Source organism: Lissotriton helveticus (genome assembly GCF_964261635.1).
Source record: "Lissotriton helveticus chromosome 1_1 unlocalized genomic scaffold, aLisHel1.1 SUPER_1_unloc_40, whole genome shotgun sequence".
NCBI lineage: Eukaryota > Metazoa > Chordata > Amphibia > Caudata > Salamandridae > Lissotriton > Lissotriton helveticus.
Genome location: NW_027611682.1, coordinates 60,099 through 84,258, shown reverse-complemented (window position 1 = coordinate 84,258; position 24,160 = coordinate 60,099). Strand labels below are relative to the sequence as shown.

Here is a 24,160-nt window from a genome sequence, read left to right as displayed (position 1 = left end):
ACTGGTAGGAACGGTGTATCTGTGGGGTTCCCAGAAACCCGTTTTGTTCATTTTATTCTTATTAACGAATCACATCTGAGAGGTGAGTGTTTCACTGAGGGTTGTGGTCTCTTTGTCATGCAATACATGGGATGGCATTGTTCTCTCTAGGTGAGTGTGAAGACAGAAGACTTCTATTATCTGGTGAGTTGCCCTCCTGTTCATTGGCTGATGTCCAGATCCTGTCCCTGCTTTAACAATTCAAGATTAATGTTCAGTAGTGGCAGTCATAGTATAAGGGCTGTGAGCAAGACCTGCTGTAGAGTTTTCGCTGTCCTAGGAAAAATGTCTGATGTATTTTTCTCTTATTCAGGACCACCAGGGAATGTTGAGAATTTGTTTTTAAATGAATCCCACTTCCTGGGAGTAAATTAATTCCCAAACTCCAGCTTTGGAAGCTTGTTTTTGAAAAACACAAAAGTTGGTGAATGGTCGCCTGAAACATCCCCAAGGGATCCAGAGAATTGTAGATCAACTTCCTATAGAGATTGCTTTTTCGGTCAGTGGATTAGTTAGCAGCTGGTCCTCCAGTAGGGATGCATTAGGCAACTACCCCCCTTCCTGGATGTGACTTTGCAGAGCGTGTCCACTTGCAAATGTCAGAACTGTTTTCTGTCACCTAATTTATACTTTTGTTGTAGGATCGTGAAGGACACAAGCGCCTGTCCCCCCACACATCGCCCGGCCGCTCTAAGCTAATCAATCCCCATTTTGTGAATCCCTGCAATACTCCCGCTGCACTTAAGAGATCCCCATCGTACAGTGGAGTAATTTCAGTCAGCTTACCTTCCTAGCCTAAATACCTGGTAGCCTCTTTCCACACCTTTACCAATGTTTGGGTATGAGTAGTCAGGATGCACTCATACTTTGTTTGATACAGCACCGGGGTGGGGTAACCTCTCTTGCTCATGGCCAATCTATCTACCCGGTAAGCAGGATCCTCACAGTCCGCAAAAACCCAGTTGTTGACTGCCACCAGCTGCGTGGCCCAGTAATACTTGTGAATGCTCCGGACCGCCAGTCCACCTTAATAAACTCCCCTCTGCAACTTACTCAGCGTGAAGTACCACCATCCCACAACAGGAGCCGAAGTTCTCAGTCTACCTTTTGAAAAAAAATGTCTGGTGGGATCTTAAAGGACGTTTTTTTCACAATGTACAGGAGACCCTGGAGGGTCATCACTTTAAATAGGGCCACCCAGCCCAGTAAGGAGAGCGGGAGCGCCCGCAAGTGTGTGGGATCCCAGCGAAGACGGTCTAATTTCGGGAGTATGTTCCTGCCTGTGCTCTCTTGTAATGAACACAACCAAATATTTAAAGCCATGTAGTGCCACCCTAACTGTGCACCTAGAGTGCAGCCGCAGGGTCCCTGCCACCAGCAGGAATATTAAGGACTTCTTCCAGTTGATATTATCTCCTGAATAATCTCCAAGTATGTGACAAATGTGTAGGATTCGTTCACTCGCGAAGGCTGGCTATGTATCATATAACAAAACGTCTGAGTAGACGGAGATTCTCACATCCCACTCCTAATCAACTGGAATACCCCATATGAGAGGTCCTGGCGAACCCAAACATGTGTGAAGAGCATAGAAGACAAGGAACAACCCTGTCGGACGGCAAAGACTCGGTAGACTGTATTATTGAGGCGCATGCTCGCTAGAGGGGCCACATACAAGAGCTTAACAGCAGCGCCACTGGTTCAGCAAAGAAATCCCCTATTGCATATGGTACTCCTTTAAGGTGTTGGAGATTTAAGCGCGTTCCCTGGTGTGGCATAAAGCCCGATTGATCAGGATGAACCACTGTTGCAATTACTGTCCGCAGGCAGATCGCCAGAGCGTTCGCAAGGACCTTAGTCTCAATATTAAGCGGGGAGATAGGTCTATAAGACCCACACTCAGTTGCTGGTTCGTCCTTTTTGGGATGACCACCACCTCAGACGTTCTTTGGTCCTCTGGGAGACACCCTTATTTTCAGGCAGTCTGAAACCTACTCTGGAGGTACTCCCTGATTTTATCCATCATGCTTTTATATAATTCTAACGGGAGCTCATCAGGCCCCATCGCTTGCCCTGTTTGCAAGGTTCCAACCCCCAGATTCATCAAGAACACATTTTGCTGTTCCTTAATAGCGAAAAATACCGATTCGCTATTAAGGAATAGCAAAATGCTATTCATCAAGAAATCACTTAAAAAATAGCGATTTCTAATAATTCCTTAATAGCGACTCGCAAATTGCGAGTCGCAATTAAGGAATATCTCCCCATTCATTCCTATGGGCCTAGAGGCCCATAGGAATGAATAGGAATGAATGGGAAGACAATCTCAATTTGCTTATCGCAATTAGCGATTTGCAAATTGAGATTGCGATTTCAAGGGTGCAGGGGTGTCTAAAGAACACCCTGTTGCACCCCTGAAATTGATGTGTGCACATATGTTGCGCACACACATGCCCTTAGGACATGTGTGTGCGCAACATGAAACTTTGAAAAATGCACTTTAGTGCATTTTTCAAAGGTTATGCTATTTACCACGTAGTTAGACTTCGCGGTAAATAGCGGCCCCAGATTGCGAATTCGCAATTTTAAAATGGTTCATGAATTGCATTTAAGGAATCTCAAATTGAGATTCCTTAAATGCAATTAATCGTAATTTTGCGATTTCTAGAATTGCGATTTTTGCTAACCCTGGGTGTAGTATGTGTAGTCGCGCTACGCGAAGCTACGCGAAGACGTTCTCGCACTACGCGAGCTTCGCGAGCGTGCGTAGTCGATTGCTGGACCCGTTCGCGAGCCGTTTTTCTTGCTCGGGAGAGCGTTGTGCGTGTTCGGGGCGCTGTCTGCGTGCTCGGGGGATTGTAGCGTGCGACCGTACCCATGTGGTGGGCTATGGGCGCGGCCATCTTGTTTTTTTCAATTGTCCCGCCCGCTCGCGTCCCCTATTTCCTCTTCCGGGTCGCACATAACGTGTTCGCGATGTGCACGTCATGTTCGGGAACACAACTACTTGTTCATGCTGAAAAAGTGCGTGTTCGCGTGAAATCGCGCGCGAACTTACCCACGTGGTCGCGAGGGGCACAGCCATCTTGTTTTTCACACTATCTGCTATGGTTCTGGGCCTAGTTTTCTATCCACCTTTTATCTTTGCAATCCTTACTTATTTTCACAGTTTTTCTTACTTTTTTTACTTATCATCTATCTCTCTCTGTCCCTAAGTTCATATTTTGCATTTTATTTCTACTTTTCCACCTTTTTTTTTTACTGTTTTACTGTTTTATTTTACTTCTTTATTTAAGCTCCTACTTCTTCCCCCTACTTTTTTTCCTTTTGTTCTAACTCCTTTTCCAACTCCACCTCCACCCCAGAACCATGGCAAAGGGGAGCAGCAGAACCGGCTCGAAGGGCAAAGCGCCAGCGCCCAAGAGCCGGTTGCCTTGCGGCAGAATGCGACCTGCAGGGGTGCAGGCCTGGAAATTTTTCGGGGAGGCGGAGGTGGCCGCCCTGATTTTTTTCATCCAGCGCCACCTCCCCTTGACCTTGGCAGCAGGCGGCAGGCCAGGCTCCGGTTACCTGCCAGAGGAGAGTCACCGCCGGTGGGCGAAGGTGCGCCGAGCAGTCTTCCGCCACACGGATATCCGGCGCACCCACCAGCAGCTGGCCCACCGGTGGGCAGACATTCTGGACAGGGAGCAGGACCTGTTGGACCTGCTAGGTGTCGAGGCCGTGGGGCTTGGTGAGTAGCTAGTAATATTATATATGTATATATAGTAGTATAAGTATTGTGTATAATTCTTGGACGAATAAGTAACATGATTACTTGTGCGCTTAGTTACATTGCAGATCAGTTCCGTCTCAAAATCTTCTGTTACCGTATGACACAGGTGCTGCTCGCTCGCCACTTCTCTTACTGGTTTGTAACTGTGCGCTAGCTTGGGCTGGTGATTATTGATGTTAGAGTTTACTTTAGAGAACTGAAGTTAGTTAATGCTATTGCTAGAGTCTAGTCCTTAGATTGTCCTTTAGTGAAATAGTGGTGGATGGATAGTATTAGTTCATATTTTCTTAACGGTCTGCATGACACGGCGCCTCCTCTGTCACTGAATGCTTAGTTAGTTCTCATTTATCCCACCCCTCCATAGAACCGGTTTGCAGTTTGTTTACTGAGTGGTAGGCTTAGCAGCAATAGCATTGTCACGTCAGTCAGTAGCAGTTCATATGACGCAAGCAACCAACAATTTCGTATATGCACACATTTATGCATGTGTCCTACTCCTCCATCTCATCTATGCATGTTTGCGCCGCGGGAAAAAATAAAATGGAAATGCCGACTTACTGAACAATTGGCCCGGCTGGATTCTGGAATAGGTGGTGTAGGTCAGGTGGTACTGGCTTCGTTAGTATATTCTGCAATCAGAATGTTTATGGAACATTTGATTAGTGTTCTATAAGTAGACGGTCTGTGAATCCTGCAAGCCAGTAGTCATTTAGACTTCAAAGTAAATTTTATTGCAATTGTTGTTTCCTAAAATGTTTGAGAGGATTTTTGAATGATGTATTTGTTTCACAGCACTCAATGTTTCTCTTTCTTTATTATTTCTTACATGATCAGCACCACCCAGGGGCACGAAGACGGGGTCCGAGTCGGCGGGACAACCACCAGAGGAGCGCTCCTCTACCGAGGATCCTGCTGCTGGCCCCAGTAAGTCCTCCAGTGCTTATATGTTTATGAATTATATTTCCCTAACTTTTTATCGCACCTTATTGTTTCAAACCTATTAAGCCTCCTTCCTAATTAAATGTTAGCTAAACCTTCTTTGGTCTTCAATTTGATTTCCAAATTTTGGGTATCTAATGCCATCCCTGACTTTAAATTCCTTCAAACTGCCTCTGCCCGATGACGTTCTGTGCTAGACTGTCTTTAGCTAAGCTTGCCCTGTTGGCCATTGTTTAGTTAAGGTATTCTTTGGAATAAAGCTGTGATAGAATAGCTGTAGCCACTGGGTCCACTCCTGTCTTTTGCGTTGTCCTCTGTAATCTCTAGTCTTTGTCAATTCCCACCCCAAAAATGCGCAACCAGATGTTTACCTACTATTTTTTGTTAGGTTATTATACTACTACTACTGTTGCGGTTATTCTCTGCACAGGCACATACAGAACTATGCACAAGAAAATAGGGTGTTGGTGATAGGGAGGTTGTACCTTACTTACACCCTAGTCACAGAACTCAGTCAGAAGAACCCACAATTCAACGACAGTCTACCTACCTAAGTGTCTCAGTCATAGTTATTTGTCCCACTCCCGACCCCCACAAGAAGATAGTTAGATATACCCAATGATTTTCTTACACAACCCAGAACAGAAGAACACCCTTTCGCTCACTCACTCATTTAAGTCCACAACAGCCCAGGCACTCAAAATATACCATAGAGTCTATGTGCAAGTTCAAAATTTTTATTTTTTTAATAACCGGCTTTGTATTGTTGTAACTTGTAAGTTGTTCCATGAAAAACATCCAGCTCCACCATGCAAAATAAAGAAGATTAAATACTCTACACTTTTGTACAACTAGTGACGATAGAGAACTGTGGGAATTGTGGGAGACCCCTCACCGTTGAACGTATACTGGTTACACATGCATCTTTCGAAAGCTCTGCTAATCTCTGGTTCGTAGAAGGCAATCTTCTCATCTGCCTAGGAGAAAAATTTTGCACGTTAGACAGTGAATACAACTATGCCAGTTTATAGCAGTCATGCCAACAAGTGTAACATTATGGATAAGCAAAAGGGATTAACAATACTGTAAGTAAGTAAGTAAGTCAACCTCTTTAGTTGTATGCAACACTCATGTGGCCTCAAAGGTGTCTTTCTTACTGTGCAACAAGCTGCAAGGTAACAACATGGGCAAAACAGTAGACCCGGATCATTCTAAAATGGTTACATGGCTCAGGCTAACGTTCCAAAGACTAGAGTAGAAGTAGAGATTAGATGACCCTAGGGACCATCTAATAAAGTAAAACTGAACTCTGTCTAATGACTGCTGTACAGTAGTACGCAATTTGGACTAGTTACACTTACAACGCTTTATGTTGTACGTAACTGTATTTTCAATCTTCCTTCCTGGTGAAGTACAACTAGTAAAATAGGGGAAGTTGTGCAGGCATCTCAAAAGGTGTACTTGCTTTTATAGGTGCACAATCACTACCAACGACCAGTGCCACTGCCGACGGGGCCAGCGGCGATACTAATGCCATCCAGGAGGGGACAGTGGCTGCGGCACCTGCAGTAGCAACAGTGGGCGAGGAAACTTCAGCGGTGAGCTGTGGTAAGTTATATTCATTACTTATTTGCACTACTACGTGGAAGGGGAACATTTCCCTCACTGTGCTATGAGACTTATTAAGAAAGTATGAATTTGAAATTGTACTGGACAAAATACAATGGTTGAAGAAGACACCCTTTGCAGCATTACCAGTGTGAGTTGAGTAAACAAGGCCTCTTCTATCAGACTCCAACTCAGCTGTGAAAGTTATGGAGAAGACTAAAAGTCAGATCAGATGACCTTGAGGGATGTGTTCAACAAAAAGGGAAAGAAGTGAACTAGGGAGGAAGGAGGAAGGACGAAAGATGTAATAAGACTACCATAGAAGGATACTTTGGAAGGTTCATGCACGTTGCTGATATGAATCCGATGCATGGGTTGTTGAAGGATGGGTAGAACTGGAAGGTGAAAGAGAAGATGCATGCCTGGTTGGGCAAAACAGTATGGGTGCATGGATATAGTGGATAGCAAGAATCATGAGCGGAGTTTGTGACAATGAAACCCAAGGCAAGGAAGGAGTGAACGCATGGGTGGTTGTTGGTGAAAGTGAAACCAGCTAAGGCGATAATAAAGAATGATAGACATTTATTTTTATTGGTTGTTTTCTCCCTAAATGTATTGTATTCATCATAGGTAGAGACTGTCACTGGAAGCAGAGTCTTACTTTGAAAATATAAAAGGAGATACAAAAAATACTGGTGTTCTTCTGTGTACTCAAGTCCACCCATAGTACTAAGGCCAGTATACTGCCAGAAAAAACTTCAACAAAAGTTACAGGCAGGGGAAGCAGGAGGATAGATTAGATAGATACTAAACGTTGCCACCATTTGTATGTACTGCGCTTGGTAGTGCTACTATGCCACTATGTGTTGAATTAATTTGGAAGAGTTTCAGTTACAATTCTTTTTCTTTTTTTATAGATACTCATTCTCCTTCCCATAAACCATCAAGGAAGGAGTTGGCAGCCAGGGCCCGGCAAAGGAAACTGCAGGCCATTGTGGAGGAGTACCGCCGGCTGGTGGCTGAGGCCGAGGAGGAAGAGGAAGAGGCAACCAATGCCCCAGGCCCCAGCCAGGCCCCACCTGCAGGAGTACGGCGCCGTGGTCAGGCATCCGCTCACCGCCGGCATTTAACAACATCTGCCGCCCCCCCCCCCATCATGGATGCAAATGTAGGTGCCGTGCATTTCAGCAAAAGATTCTCCTCCGGGTGTTAAAGTTGGAGGATCAATTAGAGGAGCGTGTGAAGATATTGGTAGACAAACACCTTAAAGCCCGCCGATTGTGATGGACCCTGTTCAAATGCCCCTTTTTCAATACTTTTGTTGGTGGGTGGGAATTGGGTGTTGGGGTTATTTTTGTGGGACATTCTTTGGACTTGGACGTTGGTTGGGGTTAGGGTGGGGATAGGGGTGGGATAGGAGAGGACTAGGAGGATATTTTGTTATGTACATCAATAAATGTTATTTATTTTCAACGTACACATATGATGTTGTTTTGTGGTGGAGTTACTGTTGTACGTCACAAGGTTTACTCTACATGCAGGGCAGCGGCCAGTGTTTGATTGAAATAATTTATTAATTGACCACATGTAACAACATCATGCCAACAGATAGATGTGGTACCCCTCACTGAGTTATATTTGTCCTATTTGTACTACCAGTCTCTCCTCCATTATACCTCCTAGCAAACTTCTCTTCTTACCTGTGATTGATGATGATTAAGTTTGGCACTGCAAGCAAAGCCTAGTTGTCAGGGAAGAGGAGCTCGTCCTCAAACCCTGGTGGTTCTTCCAACAGAAGCAGGTCCTGTAACCCACTAATTATTTCTACCGGCTCGCTCTCCTCTTCCAGCTCTGATTCAGGTACTTTGTAGTCTGGTGGTATCAAGTGCTGATTCATTTTGATCATGGTTAACCTTTCCACGCTTTTGGGCGAGAGACTGGTCCTTTTTCACAGTCACAATGGCACCAGCAGCACTGAAAACACGCTCAGAAGAGACACTTGCAACAGGGCAAGCTAGATACTTTATCGCCAGCCTGCTTAGCAGTGGCCATTGGCTTCTTGTCCTATACCAATACACCAATGGGCTGTGCTCCTTGAACACCTCTGTTGTGTCATCCAGATAGGCCTGGACCAACCGTTCAATGTTCATTGGTGCTCGGGTTTGCTCGTCCTCTTTTTGCTTCGCGACAGCAACGGACTTACCCATCCCTTTCTGTAGAAACCAAGCAGCTATTTTTTTGCTTGTGTCTGATGAATCAGATCCTGCTGGTGCAGTTGTTGTTATTGTTTGTGTTGGTGACTGCTGGGAAGCAAACGCACTGCTCGCATGCTGTGAAGAAGAACTTGACTCTGTAGGATGCTCAGTAGTACTTGCACTGTCCTGGGCTGGCACTGGCAGGCCTCTAATTGAGAGCCGTTCGTTTTCTAAATCAGTGGCTTCCTCGGCTATTACAGTTTTGTACTTGGAAACATCCAAAGGAATTACTGCATTACTGTTCACAAATAATTTGTACCGTGGATCCAAAATTGTGGCAGTAATGTAATGTTGATGCGACACAATCTTATTTTGAATCCTTGTATTCTGAGATAAGCGGCCGGCTAAGGACTTCGCCAAATTACATGCTTCAAGTTTTCCTTCAACACCTTCGTATGTTTCAGACACCTCCTTCAGCTCTTGCTCCAGCGTGTACAACAATGGGATAGCTTGGCTCATAGTACAGTCCTCCCTGCTGACTGCACGTGTGAAGACCTCAAAAGGAAGTAGCATCTCTGTTAGGCATTTAATGAGGTCCCATTGCGACATCTCAACTTTCATGGCTTTAATAACACCAGTTGGATCCCCTGATCTTCTTGTCATGACATAAGCATTAAGTGGTATGTACTGCTCAAACAGCCGATCAAGCATGTAAAAAGTAGAGTTCCAACGTGTTGGTACCTCCTGGATGAGTGCTTTGACTGGCATTTTATATTCACGTTGAATGACCCTCAGCTGCTTCCGGGCTTTAAAAGAATGATTGAAATGCGTGCAGATTCTTCTGCAAATGGTCAGTAAGCTGCTGACTTTGCTTTCATTTTTCAGAAAGTCTTGCACCACAATGTTAATGCAGTGTGCCAAACATGGGACCCTAAAATAGCCACCATCTTCCATGGCCTTAATTACATTACTGCCATTGTCGGTGGCAACAAAACCAATATTGAGGCCTTTTGGTCGCAGCCATTCAAAGACCTTGCTGTTGAACTCATCCAAAATGTTTGCAGCAGTATGCGATGTCTCCATAGCAAACATGGCTACAGTAGCATGTTTGCGAGTATCATTAAAAATCTCAGTAGTGTCAATGCCTGTAGATAGAAGATAGAAGATAGAAGAAGGTAAAAGAATATACATGTCTAAAATCAAGATCTATCATAAAGCGGTCAAAGCTGCCCGTGCAGCCTATTATGCTAAAGAAATACAGCTGAGCTCTAATCCGACCAAATGTATATTCAAAATTTTTAAGGAGCTCAGGAGTAGCAAAGATACTTCATCTAGTGTTGTATCCTCACAATACTGTGAAGAGCTCGCTACCTATTTTGTGGCAAAGGTCCACAAAACCTACCAATCCTTTCCTCATGTGGTCCCCAATATCATCCCCTTAGCGGTGAGAGATGAGGTGTGCCCTATACTATCTGATATCCCGGCTATTTCGGAGAAGGACCTGATTCGGCTGAGTGGCAAAATAAAATCTGGGTCTCCGGCTGACCCTATGAGGCCACCTCAATTTATGGACTCCTTGTCACTGCTCCAGCGGTCGATCTGTCAAATTTTGAACCTTTCCTTCACAAGGGCTATTGTGCCAGCTGCTTGGAAGGAGGCCTGGGTGTCTCCTATTATTAAAAAGTCTACGCTAGACCCCTCAAAACCTGAGAATTTAAGACCAATTTCCCTCCTCCCTTGGGTGGCAGAGATAGCCGGAGCCCATGTTAATAACATCCTATCTCAATTCCTGAACTCTAACAACATTCTGGACCCATCCCAGAATGGTTTTCGACCAGGCCATAGTACGGAAACCGCCCTGCTTGCCACCACTGAACATCTGCGGGCGGCTTTGGATGCCGGTCAAAGTGCAGCGCTGATCCTGTTGGACCTCAGCGCTGCCTTTGATACGGTATCACACGCCATCCTTCTCTATCGTCTGGAGGCAGCAGGAGTGACTGAGAGAGCGCTGGAGTGGTTTAGGTCTTTCTTAACTGATAGATCTTTTCGGGTGTCGGCCCCTCCGTTTCTGTCACAATCCCACTCCATCGGACAGGGGGTTCCACAGGGCTCAGCATTAAGCCCCTCTCTGTTCAATCTGTATGTACAGCCTTTGGCTGCTGTTGCTAAAAGATGGGATCTAACAATGGTGTCCTATGCGGACGATACCCAGCGGGTTATCACCTTAGCTGAGAGATCATCGGGAGCAGCCACCAGATTCATAGAGGAGATGACAGCTGTGGCACAATGGATGACAGAGAATTGTCTACAGCTCAACGCGAGTAAGGCCAAGGTTTTGGTGGTCGGAAAGAATGCCACTCTTTGGAACGAGGACTGGTGGCCAGCTTCCCTTGGCCCTATGCCATCGCCTAAATCGGCGGTAAAAAATCTTGGGGTCTGGATGGATTCCACTCTCAGCTTCCAGACCCATACTAAGAGAGTTGCGGCCACCTGTGTTGGCCTACTAAGGGGCCTTAAACTGCTTCTGAAATTCTTTGATCCAGCAGTGCGGCAACTTATTGTGCAGTCCACAATACTATCTCGCCTGGACTACGCTAGCTCCTTGCTTCTAGGAGTAAACAAAGCAGAGATTCAGCACCTGCAACGAGTTCAGAACTCTGCTGCCAGAGCGCTAGTGGGTCTCCCTCGCCACTGCTCAGTTGCAGCTACGATTCAAGGACTTCACTGGCTTCGGGTCGACAGGCGAATTCAGTTTAAAACCCTTTGCCTGTCGTTCAAAATCCTGAAGTCCAATAGCCCTAAGCTACTCTGTGGTCTGCTGAGTCCATATGTGCCACATCGAACACTGCGCTCCTGCGGACAGCACTTGGCGAATGTGCCACGCTTTACTCGTGTTAGGGCTGGCGGATCCTCTTTTTGGTACTTAGCTGCTAAATTGTGGAATTCCTTGCCATTACACCTCCGGGTCATGGATGACCTGCTGGCCTTTCGGAAGGCTATTAAAACGTTTCTGTTCTCATCTGTATAGGACTTGACTGTCACACCCGTGCAGCTCTCTCTGGAAAATGTTTGGGATTTAGGTCTGACAGCACCGGGACGCCCCTTTGCTGGGGAAGCTGTGCGCTTTAGAAATCATTTAACATAACATAACATAACATATCTTGTCTCTAACACCTGTAAAAGAGATCCAGTGTGCAGTGATGCACATGTAATCAGTGGCTTGGCTACTGGTCCACATGTCTGTTGTCAGGTGGATACTATGCACAGCACTCTGCTGCAAGGCTTTTGCAAGCAATTCCAGCACGTCGTGGTGTAGTGCTGGAACAGCAACTCTGGCAAAATAGTAGCGGCTGGGAGCATTCCATTTTGGGCAGAGGGTTGTCACAAATACTAGGAAACACACACCTTCAACAAAAGAAAAAGAGAGACGGTCCAGAGCTAACATTTTAGCAAGCTTAGCATTGTACAAACGTGCTATTGGGTGGTTGCGCTCATACTTTCCCTCCTGCCTAAACATGCTAACAATGATACGCTGCTTGGTATTTCTTTCTGTTGTGCCCGATGCTGTCAGTCGCGTCGCAGACTTCGCACCCGTACTCCTTGGTGTCTCCGGGTTACTCTTACTCTGGTGCCACAGAGATGTTGCTGATGCGGAAGATGTGGGATCTACCACTGCAGTGCTGGGGAGGCGGACAGGGGTACTTAGTGTACCACTACCAGATAGAATATCTCCCTCTTCTTCCTGTTCGACCTGTGGACCTTCTACTGCTTCCCCACCAACATTAATGGTTCCTGCTTTTATGATACGTAGGTGGTCCTCCCACTTGATTGGGTGGTGTTTTTTCATATGGGTCATTTGGCCTCCGGTATCATAGTTTGTACCAAGCTTACCACGATTAACAGAGGAATGACAAATGGAGCATATAGCAATATTCTCCTCATTTGCGCTAACTGTAAAGAAGTCCCACACTGGGGAGTTTAACTTTTGTCTCCTGCTAGAGGTGCCACTTCCAATGCCGGATGAACTGGAGGTTGTGTGGTGAATTTCACTATGTGGCTGCGCAGTAGTACCACTACCTACTTCTGCTGAGGTGGAACTTGTGCTGGATGTAGGACGCTGCCGGCTGTGTGCAAATGTAAACATGGAAGCTGGAGGTAGTTTTGGTGTGGCCTGTGTTGGTGGTATGCGTGCTACATCCCTAGTCGCAGCCATTCTTGATAGGGTTAAAATGTTGGTCTCCATGTCCTCAGGGCCAGGAGTAATGCTTGTGATGACTGGGTCTGACTCATCATCACCATCATTATCCAGCTGCTCAACATCGCACTCCATAAGTGGTAGGCTTCCTGGAACCTTCCTTTTCCCTAGCCTGGTCTTCTTGTGATGTCTCTCCCTCTCATGCTGAGATTGTTATGGCTTCCAATTGGTATCAAGATCATCAGAAGGGATGCTTGGCAAAGAACTCAACTTGATGGACTAACCCTCCTTTTCCTTGGTGGGGATTTGGAAAACAATAGATCTCCTGCATGAGGTGCTGCCTCTTCTTGCTCTGCATCAGGCTCAATTTCCTGAACTGCCCCGACTTCGGGAGGAACAACAACTACTATTGCCGGTGGTGGTTCTTGAACAACAACTATTGCAGGCGGTGGTTGTGGTTGTTGTTTTCGTTGAACATCTACTATTGCGGGCGGTGGTTGTGGAACACCTACTATTGCAGGCGGTGGTTGTGGTTGCTCTTTTCGTTGAGCATCTACTATTGCGGGTGGTGGTTGTTGAACAACTACTATTGCGGGCGGTGGCTCAGGTTGAACATCTACTATTGCGGGCGCTGGTTGTTGTTCACCACTTTTCTGCTGTGTTCCCTCTTGCATGGAATGTGTACTACTTTGAGATAGCGATAAGTTCAGTTCAGGCTCAGTATCACTGCTTTCCACCATTAGGCTGGCTACCTCTTCCCCACTCATCTGCTTGGGCCTGGGTTGGTGGCTTGCGCCCACTGATGCGGAGGTGCTGGCCCCAGCTTGGACCCCCGTCACTGCTGCTGCAGGCGTACTTTTTTTTGCCCAAAAAAGTTTTTCGGGTCAACACCAGACTTAAGTGTCACTTCCTTCTTCTATTCTTCCTTCTTCTCAGCAACTTTCTTGGTCTTGGAGGACCTGGTACCTGCTTTCTTTGGGCCCATCTTCTTCAGATGTCAGCAGCAGCACTCAGTTGCACGAGTTGCTGAGAATGATGTCTGGTCAGGTTAGTCACACCACACGTGACGTAGTACAGAAGGACGTCCGTCTGGCAGTAGAACAGGCGATGAATGATGACAGACACCTCCTCTTCAGTCTTTTGTGCACCTGCAAGCAAAGAAGGCAGAACAACATCAGTCGAATGTGGATTTTTTTTAGCTTTAATTTTAATTACTACTAGAAGTATTAGTACAACCAGTAAGAGTAAGAATAGCAAAGAACTAAAATGCAAATGTAGTGGAAGTGCAACTTGTTTATCCTCAATTTGTGAACCATTTCGGATGGATGCAGCATCAGTGACCTGCAGCAGATAGCAATGGGGATGTGAACTGTAGTAAGCCAACAGGAACAATGGCAAGACACAGGCCAATTTGTCAAAAACAAAACAGCGCACTACTACTACCACCACAGCTCCACATGGGCACTCTCATCACACGTACATGGGTAAAGGCCAGAAAACAATAAACTCAAGCAGGTCTATATCCCTCCCTATATGGCCAGAAAAAGGAGGATACTGCATCACAGGTTAATGAAAAAAAGAAAATCCCCATGGCTACAAGGTTTGAAAGTAACACAACAACACAAACAACAAAGGCATTTAGAGTTTTCACCCAAACAGTTAACTACACCCCAAACACCACATTTGAAAATTCAATGCATTGCCACCCATGCCCTAAATCAAATGATGTTAAATTCAACAGACAAAATGGACAACGCTACATCAAGCATCCCGCTGACTATCTCTGGGACTCTAGGCCTACTGGCAGAAAAAAATCACACAAGTTTGTAGGCCTGCGGCAAAAAAACTAAACCACGATGGAAGGTCACACAAAATGGCCGCCCCCACATGGCCTGGTGGCCACCCCCAAAAACATGAAAAGAAAGAGAAGACAGACAATACATTCCTATGGCAAAAGGACAATGCTTGGCTTGACAAAATGGCCGCCAAGCCGCCCACATGGTCAGGCCACCCTCAAACAACAAAGTACAAAGAGGACAGCAACAGTAAGTGGTCCATGCTCTAAAAACTACAAGCAAATGACAACCTGAGGAGTTTCTTTTAGCAAAATGAACAGCATCTACATTTTCGGGAACGTTTTAGGCAACTCGAGAGATATTGCTCGCGAGAATGCAAATTCGGCGTGTTCGGCAGCGCGAACAGTATAAAACGTCGTTATCGCGTGCCCGAACACGCACATTGAGCGCGCGAAGAAGACAAAAACTGTAAGGTCGCGTTGTAGCACTGTGCAAAGTTACCAAAACTACGCGAGCTGAATTCTAGGGTTACCTAGTGCGCAGAAAAAGCCATATAATTCAACACACACCCAAAACCTGCAATTCAACACCAAACACACATTTTGCTAATCAATCCAAAGCCATCCATGACCTACATGATGTTACACTTACAACGTAAACACCCCTATAACAGTTGAACAACTTTCATGCACCCACTGGCAGAGTAGGCCACAAGCTTGGAGGCCTATGGCAAAAACACAGAGGCTACTACTAGTACCAGGAAATGACCGCCACGACATGGACAGGCGGTCACAATAAAAAAAAGAAAAGGAATACAAAAATAAGAAAGGAATAAAAATAGAAAACAGACAAAGCAGGCCTATGGGAAAAGCAAAATGCATGGCTTCACCAAATGGGAATAGGCACAAGCCCCATGGCCAGCCCACCAACAAGAAAGTACATACAATTTAAATAAACTCAAGCAGGTCTATCAATAACCCTATATAGCCAGAAAAAGGAGGATGCCTGTTACACATCACAGGTTAATGCAAAAAAGAAAATCGGTTTGAAAGTAACAAAACAAAACAAACAACAAAGGCATTTAGAGTTTTCATCCAAACAGTTAACTACACCCCAAACACCACATTTGAAAATTCAATGCATTGCCACCCATGCCCTAAATCAAATGATGTTAAATTCAACAGACAAGATGGACAACGCTACATCAAGCATCCCGCTGACTATCTCTGGGACTCTAGGCCTACTGGCAGAAAAAAATCACACAAGTTTGTAGGCCTGCGGCAAAAAAACTAAACCACGATGGAAGGTCACACAAAAAGGCCGCCCCCACATGGCCTGGTGGCCACCCCCAAAAACATGAAAAGAAAGAGAAGACAGACAATACATTCCTATGGCAAAAGGACAATGCTTGGCTTGACAAAATGGCCGCCAAGCCGCCCACATGGTCAGGCCACCTTCAAACAAAAAAGTACATAGAGGACAGAAACAGTAAGTGGTCCATGCTCCAAAAACTACAAGCAAATGACAACCTGAGGAGTTTCTTTTAGCAAATGAACAGCATCTACATTTTCAGGAACGTTTTAGGCAACTCGAGAGATGTTGCTCGCGAGAATGCAAATTCGGCATGTTTGGCAGCGCGAACAGTACAAAACGTCGTTATCGCGTGCCCGAACAAGCACAGTGAGCGTGTGAAGAAGACAAAAACTGTAAGGTCGCGTTGTAGCACTGTGCAAAGTTACCAAAACTACGTGTGCTGAATGCTAGGGTTACCTAGTGCGCAGAAAAAGCCATATTATTCAACACACACCCAAAACCTGCAATTCAACACCAAACACACATTTTGCTAATCAATCCAAAGCCATCCATGCCCTATGATGTTACACTTACAACAACTTAAACACCCCAAAATCAGTTGAACAACTTTCATGCACCCACATGATGAGGACTCTAGTAGTACCCTTGGGCCTACTGGCAGAGTAGGCCACAAGCTTGGAGCCTATGGCAAAAACACAGTGGCTACAAACACAAAATGGCCACCACCACCTGGCCAAGCCACCCACAGAAAGTAAATGAACTCAAGCAGGCCTACACTAACTACATGAAGTACTAGGGTTACCTAATTTTACTAAAAAAAAATTAAATTCCACTACAACAGAGTATGCAATTATATCCAATGCCATCCATGATGTTTTACAGACACAACTGAAACATGGGTGGACCCTTGGGTACCTCTAGGCCTACTGGATGAAATTTCAAACACATACAACTTGGCCCCTCATGAAAGTACAGGCCTCCCTCAATAATAATTTTTAAGAAAGATTGAGAAGCACAGAAAACTGTAGTTAAACAAAAAACCAAACCAAACAAATATTTACAGTACACCAATTCACAATTCTCAAACTTACTTGTAAAAGAAAAGTTCAAATCCAAAATTCCTCAATAAATCCAATTAAATGCTATGATGCAGCAGAGTGATCCTTCCAGCTCCAATTCCAAATGAAAGTGAACACCACATGGACAAAACACTGGGAGGAGCCTGGTGGACAGGAACAGGAAGTTGGAAACTCAGGGGCACTTCCTTTCTCTTGAAAAAAAGAGTAGAAACAAAAAGAGGACTCCTAGCCCAAATAAATACAGCCAAATCACAATCTGAGGGGTTAAACGAACATTTTTGAGAAGATTTTAACATGCTCGGGAGATATTCTGTGCCAGATTGCAGTTTCTGCGTGTTCGGAAACGCGATCTTACCAATATGGCGCTGCAAGGAGGATCGCACGTCCCAATGACATGTTCGCGCGTCCGAATGACGTAATCGCATTCTCAAAGTCGCATGGGATTGTGCGGCCGGATTCCAAACATCGTAGCGAACGCGACCGGGAGAGAAAAGCGAGAAAGCGAACGCATAACCACGGTAAGTCATTACCGCACACGTGAGAATGCTATTGAGCGCGCGAGGAAGAAAAACTACTACGCTATGCTGTAAATTGCGAAGTAGTCGACAGCTTCGTGCTCGCCGCGAAGTGCGAAGTTGCCAAAAATTCGCAAACTCCGCGAATGGAGCGTAGTTCTCCGCCCAGGGTTAATTTTTGCATTTGGGATGATGAATCCCAAATGCAAAAATAGCGCTCGCAAAGGGCCAGATTCTCAGAATTGGTCTAGTGCGTCTCGGTCCTCATTCGTTAGCATTGACAGGGTCAGGTCTTTCAGGAAGTCTCTCCCGGTATTTCCGTCCCCTTTTTGTCAGTGTCCTCAAGGATCCAGTTCCGTCGTTTGTCTTGTCTCTCTAACCATGTAAGCAACTCATTGGCTTTATCACCAACATCATAGAGACAATGCTGGGTAGCTATTTTCCATTAGTGCTCTTAATGTGTGCTGCTTCAGTTGATGGTGTAATGGGAGAGAAACTGATTCCCCACTTGCCAACCGAACCTCCAGGAAAGCACATTCCTTGTCCTGAGCCTCGCACTTCAATTTACGTTCCTTCGACCTTCTCCCAATCAAGGCTTGTGTCTGGACGCGAATCACTGCCTTAAATTCACCCTATAGCATACAAGCTGATTCAACAGGCCGCCTGTTCTCCTTAAAATAGAATTCTGCTCTATCTCTCATACGAGCTTTGAACGTCTTGTCTTTTAAATATCACGGATCAACCCTTGGAGGTAGGATGAAGTCCACAACCGGACCATCGAGTTGCACCTCCACCAGCGAATGGTCTGAGATTCCCCCTGCTATGTGCGTAGCAGCTCTAAAATCAACTTTATGGACAGTCTGGGTGAAAGGATGGTGCAGGCATGCCAGACTACCATGTGCTGTAGACAGGTGCGTCCGGTTCTGATACCCTCTTCCCCTCTAGGGGCATTTAGGAGTATCATGAATATAGTATAGGTGCAGTTCTGTCACTCCAGTCACCCCAATACGTATATGCTCTGTCGTAAGCGTCTAATCCTTCCACCGGATGAGTCAGTCTAGTTTGGGACTCTTTCCTGTTTCCCGGCACTTGAATGGCACGCCCGAACACCCGAGAGAGCAGTGACCCACCAGCAGGCTTTTGTTCAGCGCTTTCGTCCTGGATGTAGGGCTGCATTCAGTAGGGTACCCATCCTGCCTTTTCTTTGCTTTTGCCTGAAGATCAGCAGTCCCAAGGTAGCAGTCACACCTGGCCTGTCGGTAAGTGCAGCCCCTCTGGAGGCCCGACCGTCAGCAATTGAGCCCACACTGTGGCCGGCTGGACCACAGGCGTAAGCTCAGACACTGGAGCAGTTGTAGTCCCTCATGGACCTCTGACACAGAGTAGTCAGAAATTCAGCAGCTAAAAGCCCAACACATGCTCTCCAGGAAGCCAGTAGATTCAGACCCTGTTGTGTTAGGAATTTGGCAAATGCAACCTTGAACACGCCGTTGGCAGCACACAATCGTCCAACTGGGCTTCAACAATCACTTTGTCGTAGAGTTTTATTTTCTGCCTTGAACTGTTGGGAGAGTCTTGGTGGGGCAGGAAGTCCCTCATACTAGCTGGTCCTGCTGGATGGCTTTCCGGCCCGCCCTACAGATAACGAGGATGTGTCGGACCTTGCTTCTTCCAGGACAGACTTGTCTTCCCTTCCCTTTCTTACCAGACAGGCAGGCTTCTAGGTAGACTTCTAGGTTCTTCAGGACAGCTACACAGCTTTTCCATTAACGAATTCAGCCTGCAGGTGATGTCCCCTCGACTTAGATAGGCTGACACCATCCCTGGTGTCACAGCAGGCACCTGAGTACTTTGTAGAGCACTTTATTCCTTGGTATCAGAGGACTTTGAACTAGGGTATAAAAAAAGGGATAGATGGTCCCACTTGCATACACAACTGGCAGACAGGAGATGCTGTTTACTCTGTCGCACTCTCACATTGCATTTATTCTACGCGCACCAACACCCTAAACACACACTTGATGTTAGCGCAAAGTCTGGGCACAGGCATAGAAATGGAGCATTACATGGGTGTGTCAGTAGAAAGCCACTCCACTGACCATGATGCAAAGATATCATAAGGTTTTTGATCCTTACAACAGGGTGCATTGCCACCACCGCTCTAGCTGTTAAACCCATGACAGTCCTCTGCCATAAATAGGGGCACACTTGATGTGACCCTCCAGGTCACAGGACCGGTCCAAGACTTCTCATAGTCCCTTGTTAGTAAGTGCACAATACTGGGGTGGCAGCAAAATCTCATGTAATTGTTTTGTGGTAGATTTATCCCAGTAATGTGCAATTACCAGTTTGACGCCATTGACTGTGGAGTTGCCACAAGGAACAGATTCTTCTGCCTGTTAAACCGCATGCCATTCACTATTTCATAATGTTTTTGGGCTTTTATTTACCACTTGATTTAAGCAGGTGGAAGATATATGCATGTGGTCGGTTGGGGGGCGATGGGTGAAGCAGGGGAGGGAAGGGTAAAGAAATGTCTAACAAAGGGAAGAATTGTGAGTTTCCCCCAGTTAGTAAAAAAACAGCATAAGTCTTGGCTGCTTCTGCTGCACCCAGAGTCTTGTGCGTCTAAGAGGAATTGCTGCTTTTCGCTACGAGGAACTCCCTATTTGAACTTGCCTGTTATTGCTGCTACTACTCGCCGGACCCGCTGCGCGGGTCCCGCTTCGTTGTTTGGAGGAGAGTCTCTTGTGCACCGGGCTTGAGGCAGTGACTAGGAGGCTGTGTAAGCTGCAGGGCTGCGAGCGGTGAGTCAGGGACTCGGAATCCCAGGAGTCCCTGCAGGTCAAAACCATCAACACCTGGCCCGCTCTCCCTGCTGCCACGCCCCCCCCCGCCCGAGGTGTACTTAGTTCCCTCTATCTCAGCACTTCATGGGACGCTAAGAGGAATCGCTGCTTTTCGCTACGAGGAACTCCCTATTTGAACTTGCCTGTTATTGCTGCTACTACTCGCCGGACCCGCTGCGCGGGTCCCGCTTCGTTGTTTGGAGGAGAGTCTCTTGTGCACCGGGCTTGAGGCAGTGACTAGGAGGCTGTGTAAGCTGCAGGGCTGCGAGCGGTGAGTCAGGGACTCGGAATCCCAGGAGTCCCTGCAGGTCAAAACCATCAACACCTGGCCCGCTCTCCCTGCTGCCACGCCCCCCACCCGAGGTGTACTTAGTTCCCTCTATCTCAGCACTTCATGGGACGCTAAGAGGAATCGCTGATTTTCGCTACGAGGAACTCTCTATTTGAACTTGCCTGTTATTGCTGCTACTACTCACCGGACCCGCTCGTGGTTCCCGCTTCTTTGTTTGAAGGAGAGTCTCTTGTGCACCGGGCTTGAGGCAGTGACTAGGAGGCTGTGTAAGCTGCAGGGCTGCGAGCGGTGAGTCAGGGACTCGGAATCCCAGGAGTCCCTGCAGGTCAAAACCATCAACACCTGGCCCGCTCTCCCTGCTGCCACGGCCCCTGCCCTCCCTCCTCTCTTTATGACGGTCATTGTAGCCCGCTGCGCGGGAGCGTCCCGGGAGAAGCCCGGGACATGGGCGGGCCATCTGAGGCCGTCAGAAGCTGAAGTAGGCTGGTTTGGGCCCCGTCCCTTTGGTTTGTCCTATTAATTTGTCTTACTAACTGACTTGCTTGCTCCTTTTCTCCGCCTAGCACTGGTTAAGAGTGTTATACTATTATTTTCTTTTCTGTTGTGCTCCCTTGTTATTCAATATGACGGCAAAATAAAAAACTCCGCTCTGGCCGAATTTTAGTTGGGAGGTCATGTTCTAAAACGAAATCGAACCCCCTGCGGAATAAAATTAATTCTACTCTGCAAATGAAAGGTCAATGCCAACTATACAGTTTATGGGAAAGGGGAAAGGATAAAGTGGTGTCCGATACCCAAAATTCTGATGAATTAAAGGGCAATGAGCCAGAGACAGTTTCCTTCCATGTTAATGATATTATCACTCTGGCTGAGGCCTTCTCAACGTCTCCCCCTGGGATACCTTCCTCTGAATTAGTGGGTGGTCCTGGCTCTCCTCGTGCCCCTGTAGTTACGGAGGGTGATTTTACATTACCTGATATTGATCTAGAGTCCCATAAGCGGTATTCAGAACTTGCCCTTGCTAAAGCTAAAGCTCTGGTTAGCACTAATGCTCATGAAGCCCCTATAACCCCTAGACTTCATCTCTATAGTAGCACTCCTTCTAAATTAGATTTTTCATTATCACAGTTAAATCTCATTTCTAGCCCCGGTATTAATATGAATAATATTCTCCCTAGTTCCCCTAATGGTAACGATAACTTAATTTCCAAATCCCTGTCTTCTTTAGAACACTTGTTATCCTCCATTCTACTTTTACTGGAACAATTTGTTGGAGGCTCAGATTGCGTCCTTGATACGGTAACCCAAATCCTTGTGGTGTTATTACACAGTAAAGGTGGGTCCGATCCTGGGTCGCATCGTGATCCCCCCAACTTATCTGTGAACACGGGTAAAAATAAGAGGTTAACAAAGGAGATGGGAACTCTAGACCCGGTTCAATAGGATTTGAATCATGTTCCCAAAGGTCTGATTGGAAATAAGATAGCGGCTATTCCGGCGAGTCTCTCAGTCGATAATGCAGTTTCAGCTGGCGGTAACTGTATTGCTATTATTGATGAAAAGATAGAATCTTTGTTTGACTCGGTTGACAAGCAAAACACGGAAATGCCTCCTCTATTTCCCATATTTACCCCTCTTACAAAAAAAGAAATAGAGGTATGCACCGATCTCCCAATTAAGGATGATAAGGCAATACCCCCATTGCAAAAAAAGAATAGAGGTAAAAAAAGGAAACCTATTCGAAGATTCTATAAAAAAAGACAGAGAAAAATTAATTCTGAAAGTAATTTAGAGGCCTCGCCTGAAAAATACTGCCGTGAAGAGTTGTCACCCAACTTATCTGATACAACTAGTGCATCTAAAGGGAATCATGTGAATATTATTTCTGAATCTGCAGGACCCCCAAGCTATTCTAGAACTATTGATTCGATTCCCAATAAAAATGTTCTATTCCCAACTCTCAATCCTCTGGCTGAGCCATTTCAAGATTTACCTATAAGTGAGCATGTCCCCACTCTCCCTATTCAGGAGAGACTCATTGTAGATACCATCTTTTTGGATTTCACTCCTCTCTTTGATACCAATCTTATCTTAAATAGATCGGTACTCCTTAAATGTTTCCGAGAGATCGAAAGTTTAAAATTAATACAAACTTCGGATCTAGATCTGGTATTGCTTCTGAATTCCTCTACAGGGAAAATAGCCAGGGTCAAATTTCACTCTAAATTGGTACTAAACCATATCCTTCACTGGGCAGAGGAATTACAAATAAAAGGGATAGATGTTGGTCCTTTCTTTGAGGAACAGGGTAACAAATTATCCACCAACTTGTCTACAATTCATGGAGTAAAACCGGTCTCTACAAATTGGTCCTCAGCTAAAACTGAGGATCTTAAAATTTGTTTATTAAAAAACGAACGACAAGTAATTTATAAAAACCCTATTCCTACAAACCCAGTTTTAATGGATGATATTTCTAAATGGAGTTGGTTGCCTGGCGTCCTCTCAAGCAGATCTACATCTTCCCTTAAATCTCATTTACAATTTTAACATTGATTTAAAAATCATCTCTTGGAATATTGCGGGTTTTAAGAGTAATCCGGAAAAATTGTCAAGTCAAATATGCTTTATTCGAGAATTCACTCATAAAGGCAGAGACAATTTAAAAATACAAATTTAGTTAATAATCAATTACAGTAAAAAACAGTTAAAAAAAGCATATTATTTACAATTCATGACTCAATTTCAATTCAAGACTTATCATATTAAAATTTGAACTGTTAGAATTTTTTTTTAAAGAATTAGGTTTTACAATTTCCTAAAAAGAAAATATCATGGATGGGTGTAAACAGGTGGTTCAACTAGACGGAGAATAGTCAAATGACTAGCAGTCTCTATCCAGTTTAACCACAGAGTATATCAGACAGAGAATAGTCAAGAGACTAGCAGTCTCTGTCTAATCGACCATGCCCATCCAAGGTATTTGGCAGTTGCTATCAATACCCACATCTCACTAGTAGTGCATAGGATACGCAAAGCAGTTAAACTACTGGTAGTCCCTAGATTCTTACACATCGGTTTTAACCATACGCGTCTGCGATCCTGATAAGCAGCGCAAACAAACAGAAAGTGACCCTTAGTTTCATTAGCGGAGCCACAGGCAGGACAACTAGCATTTACACCACCTTCCCATTTAGCAGTCAAAAATCGAAGAGGCAATGAACCTGCTCTCAATTGAAATAGGAGTTTACGGGCACAAGGCCTTGTTATACAGTCCCAATAAGGTTCCAAGGAAGGATACAATTTAGCCTCTAAAAATCCTTCAGTCATAGAACCTAAACTAGTGCTTGACCAGCCCCAAGAAGCTACCTTTTCCCAGTAGATTTCTTTTAAGAGACTTTTAGTGGGAGAGACTGATCCAGCTGGATCTGACCAAAGCAGACCCATTCCGAGGTCATTCAGAGTTACTTTCAGGGAGTTAAGCCACCTATTTTTATGGAATATATCTGCTCTAATGATGTCTAAGAGCCCCTCAGCATAATGTAAAAGCTCGGGCGTGGTCCA

At 45.5% G+C, this 24,160-nt stretch overlaps 1 protein-coding gene across 3 annotated transcripts in view; it reads left to right on the top strand.

Moving 5' to 3' along the window:
- The window catches only part of LOC144806035 (uncharacterized), a 71,848-nt gene that overhangs the window by 33,259 nt on the left and 14,429 nt on the right, over nucleotides 1-24,160 (top strand). The gene's annotated exons all lie outside the window — the stretch shown is intronic.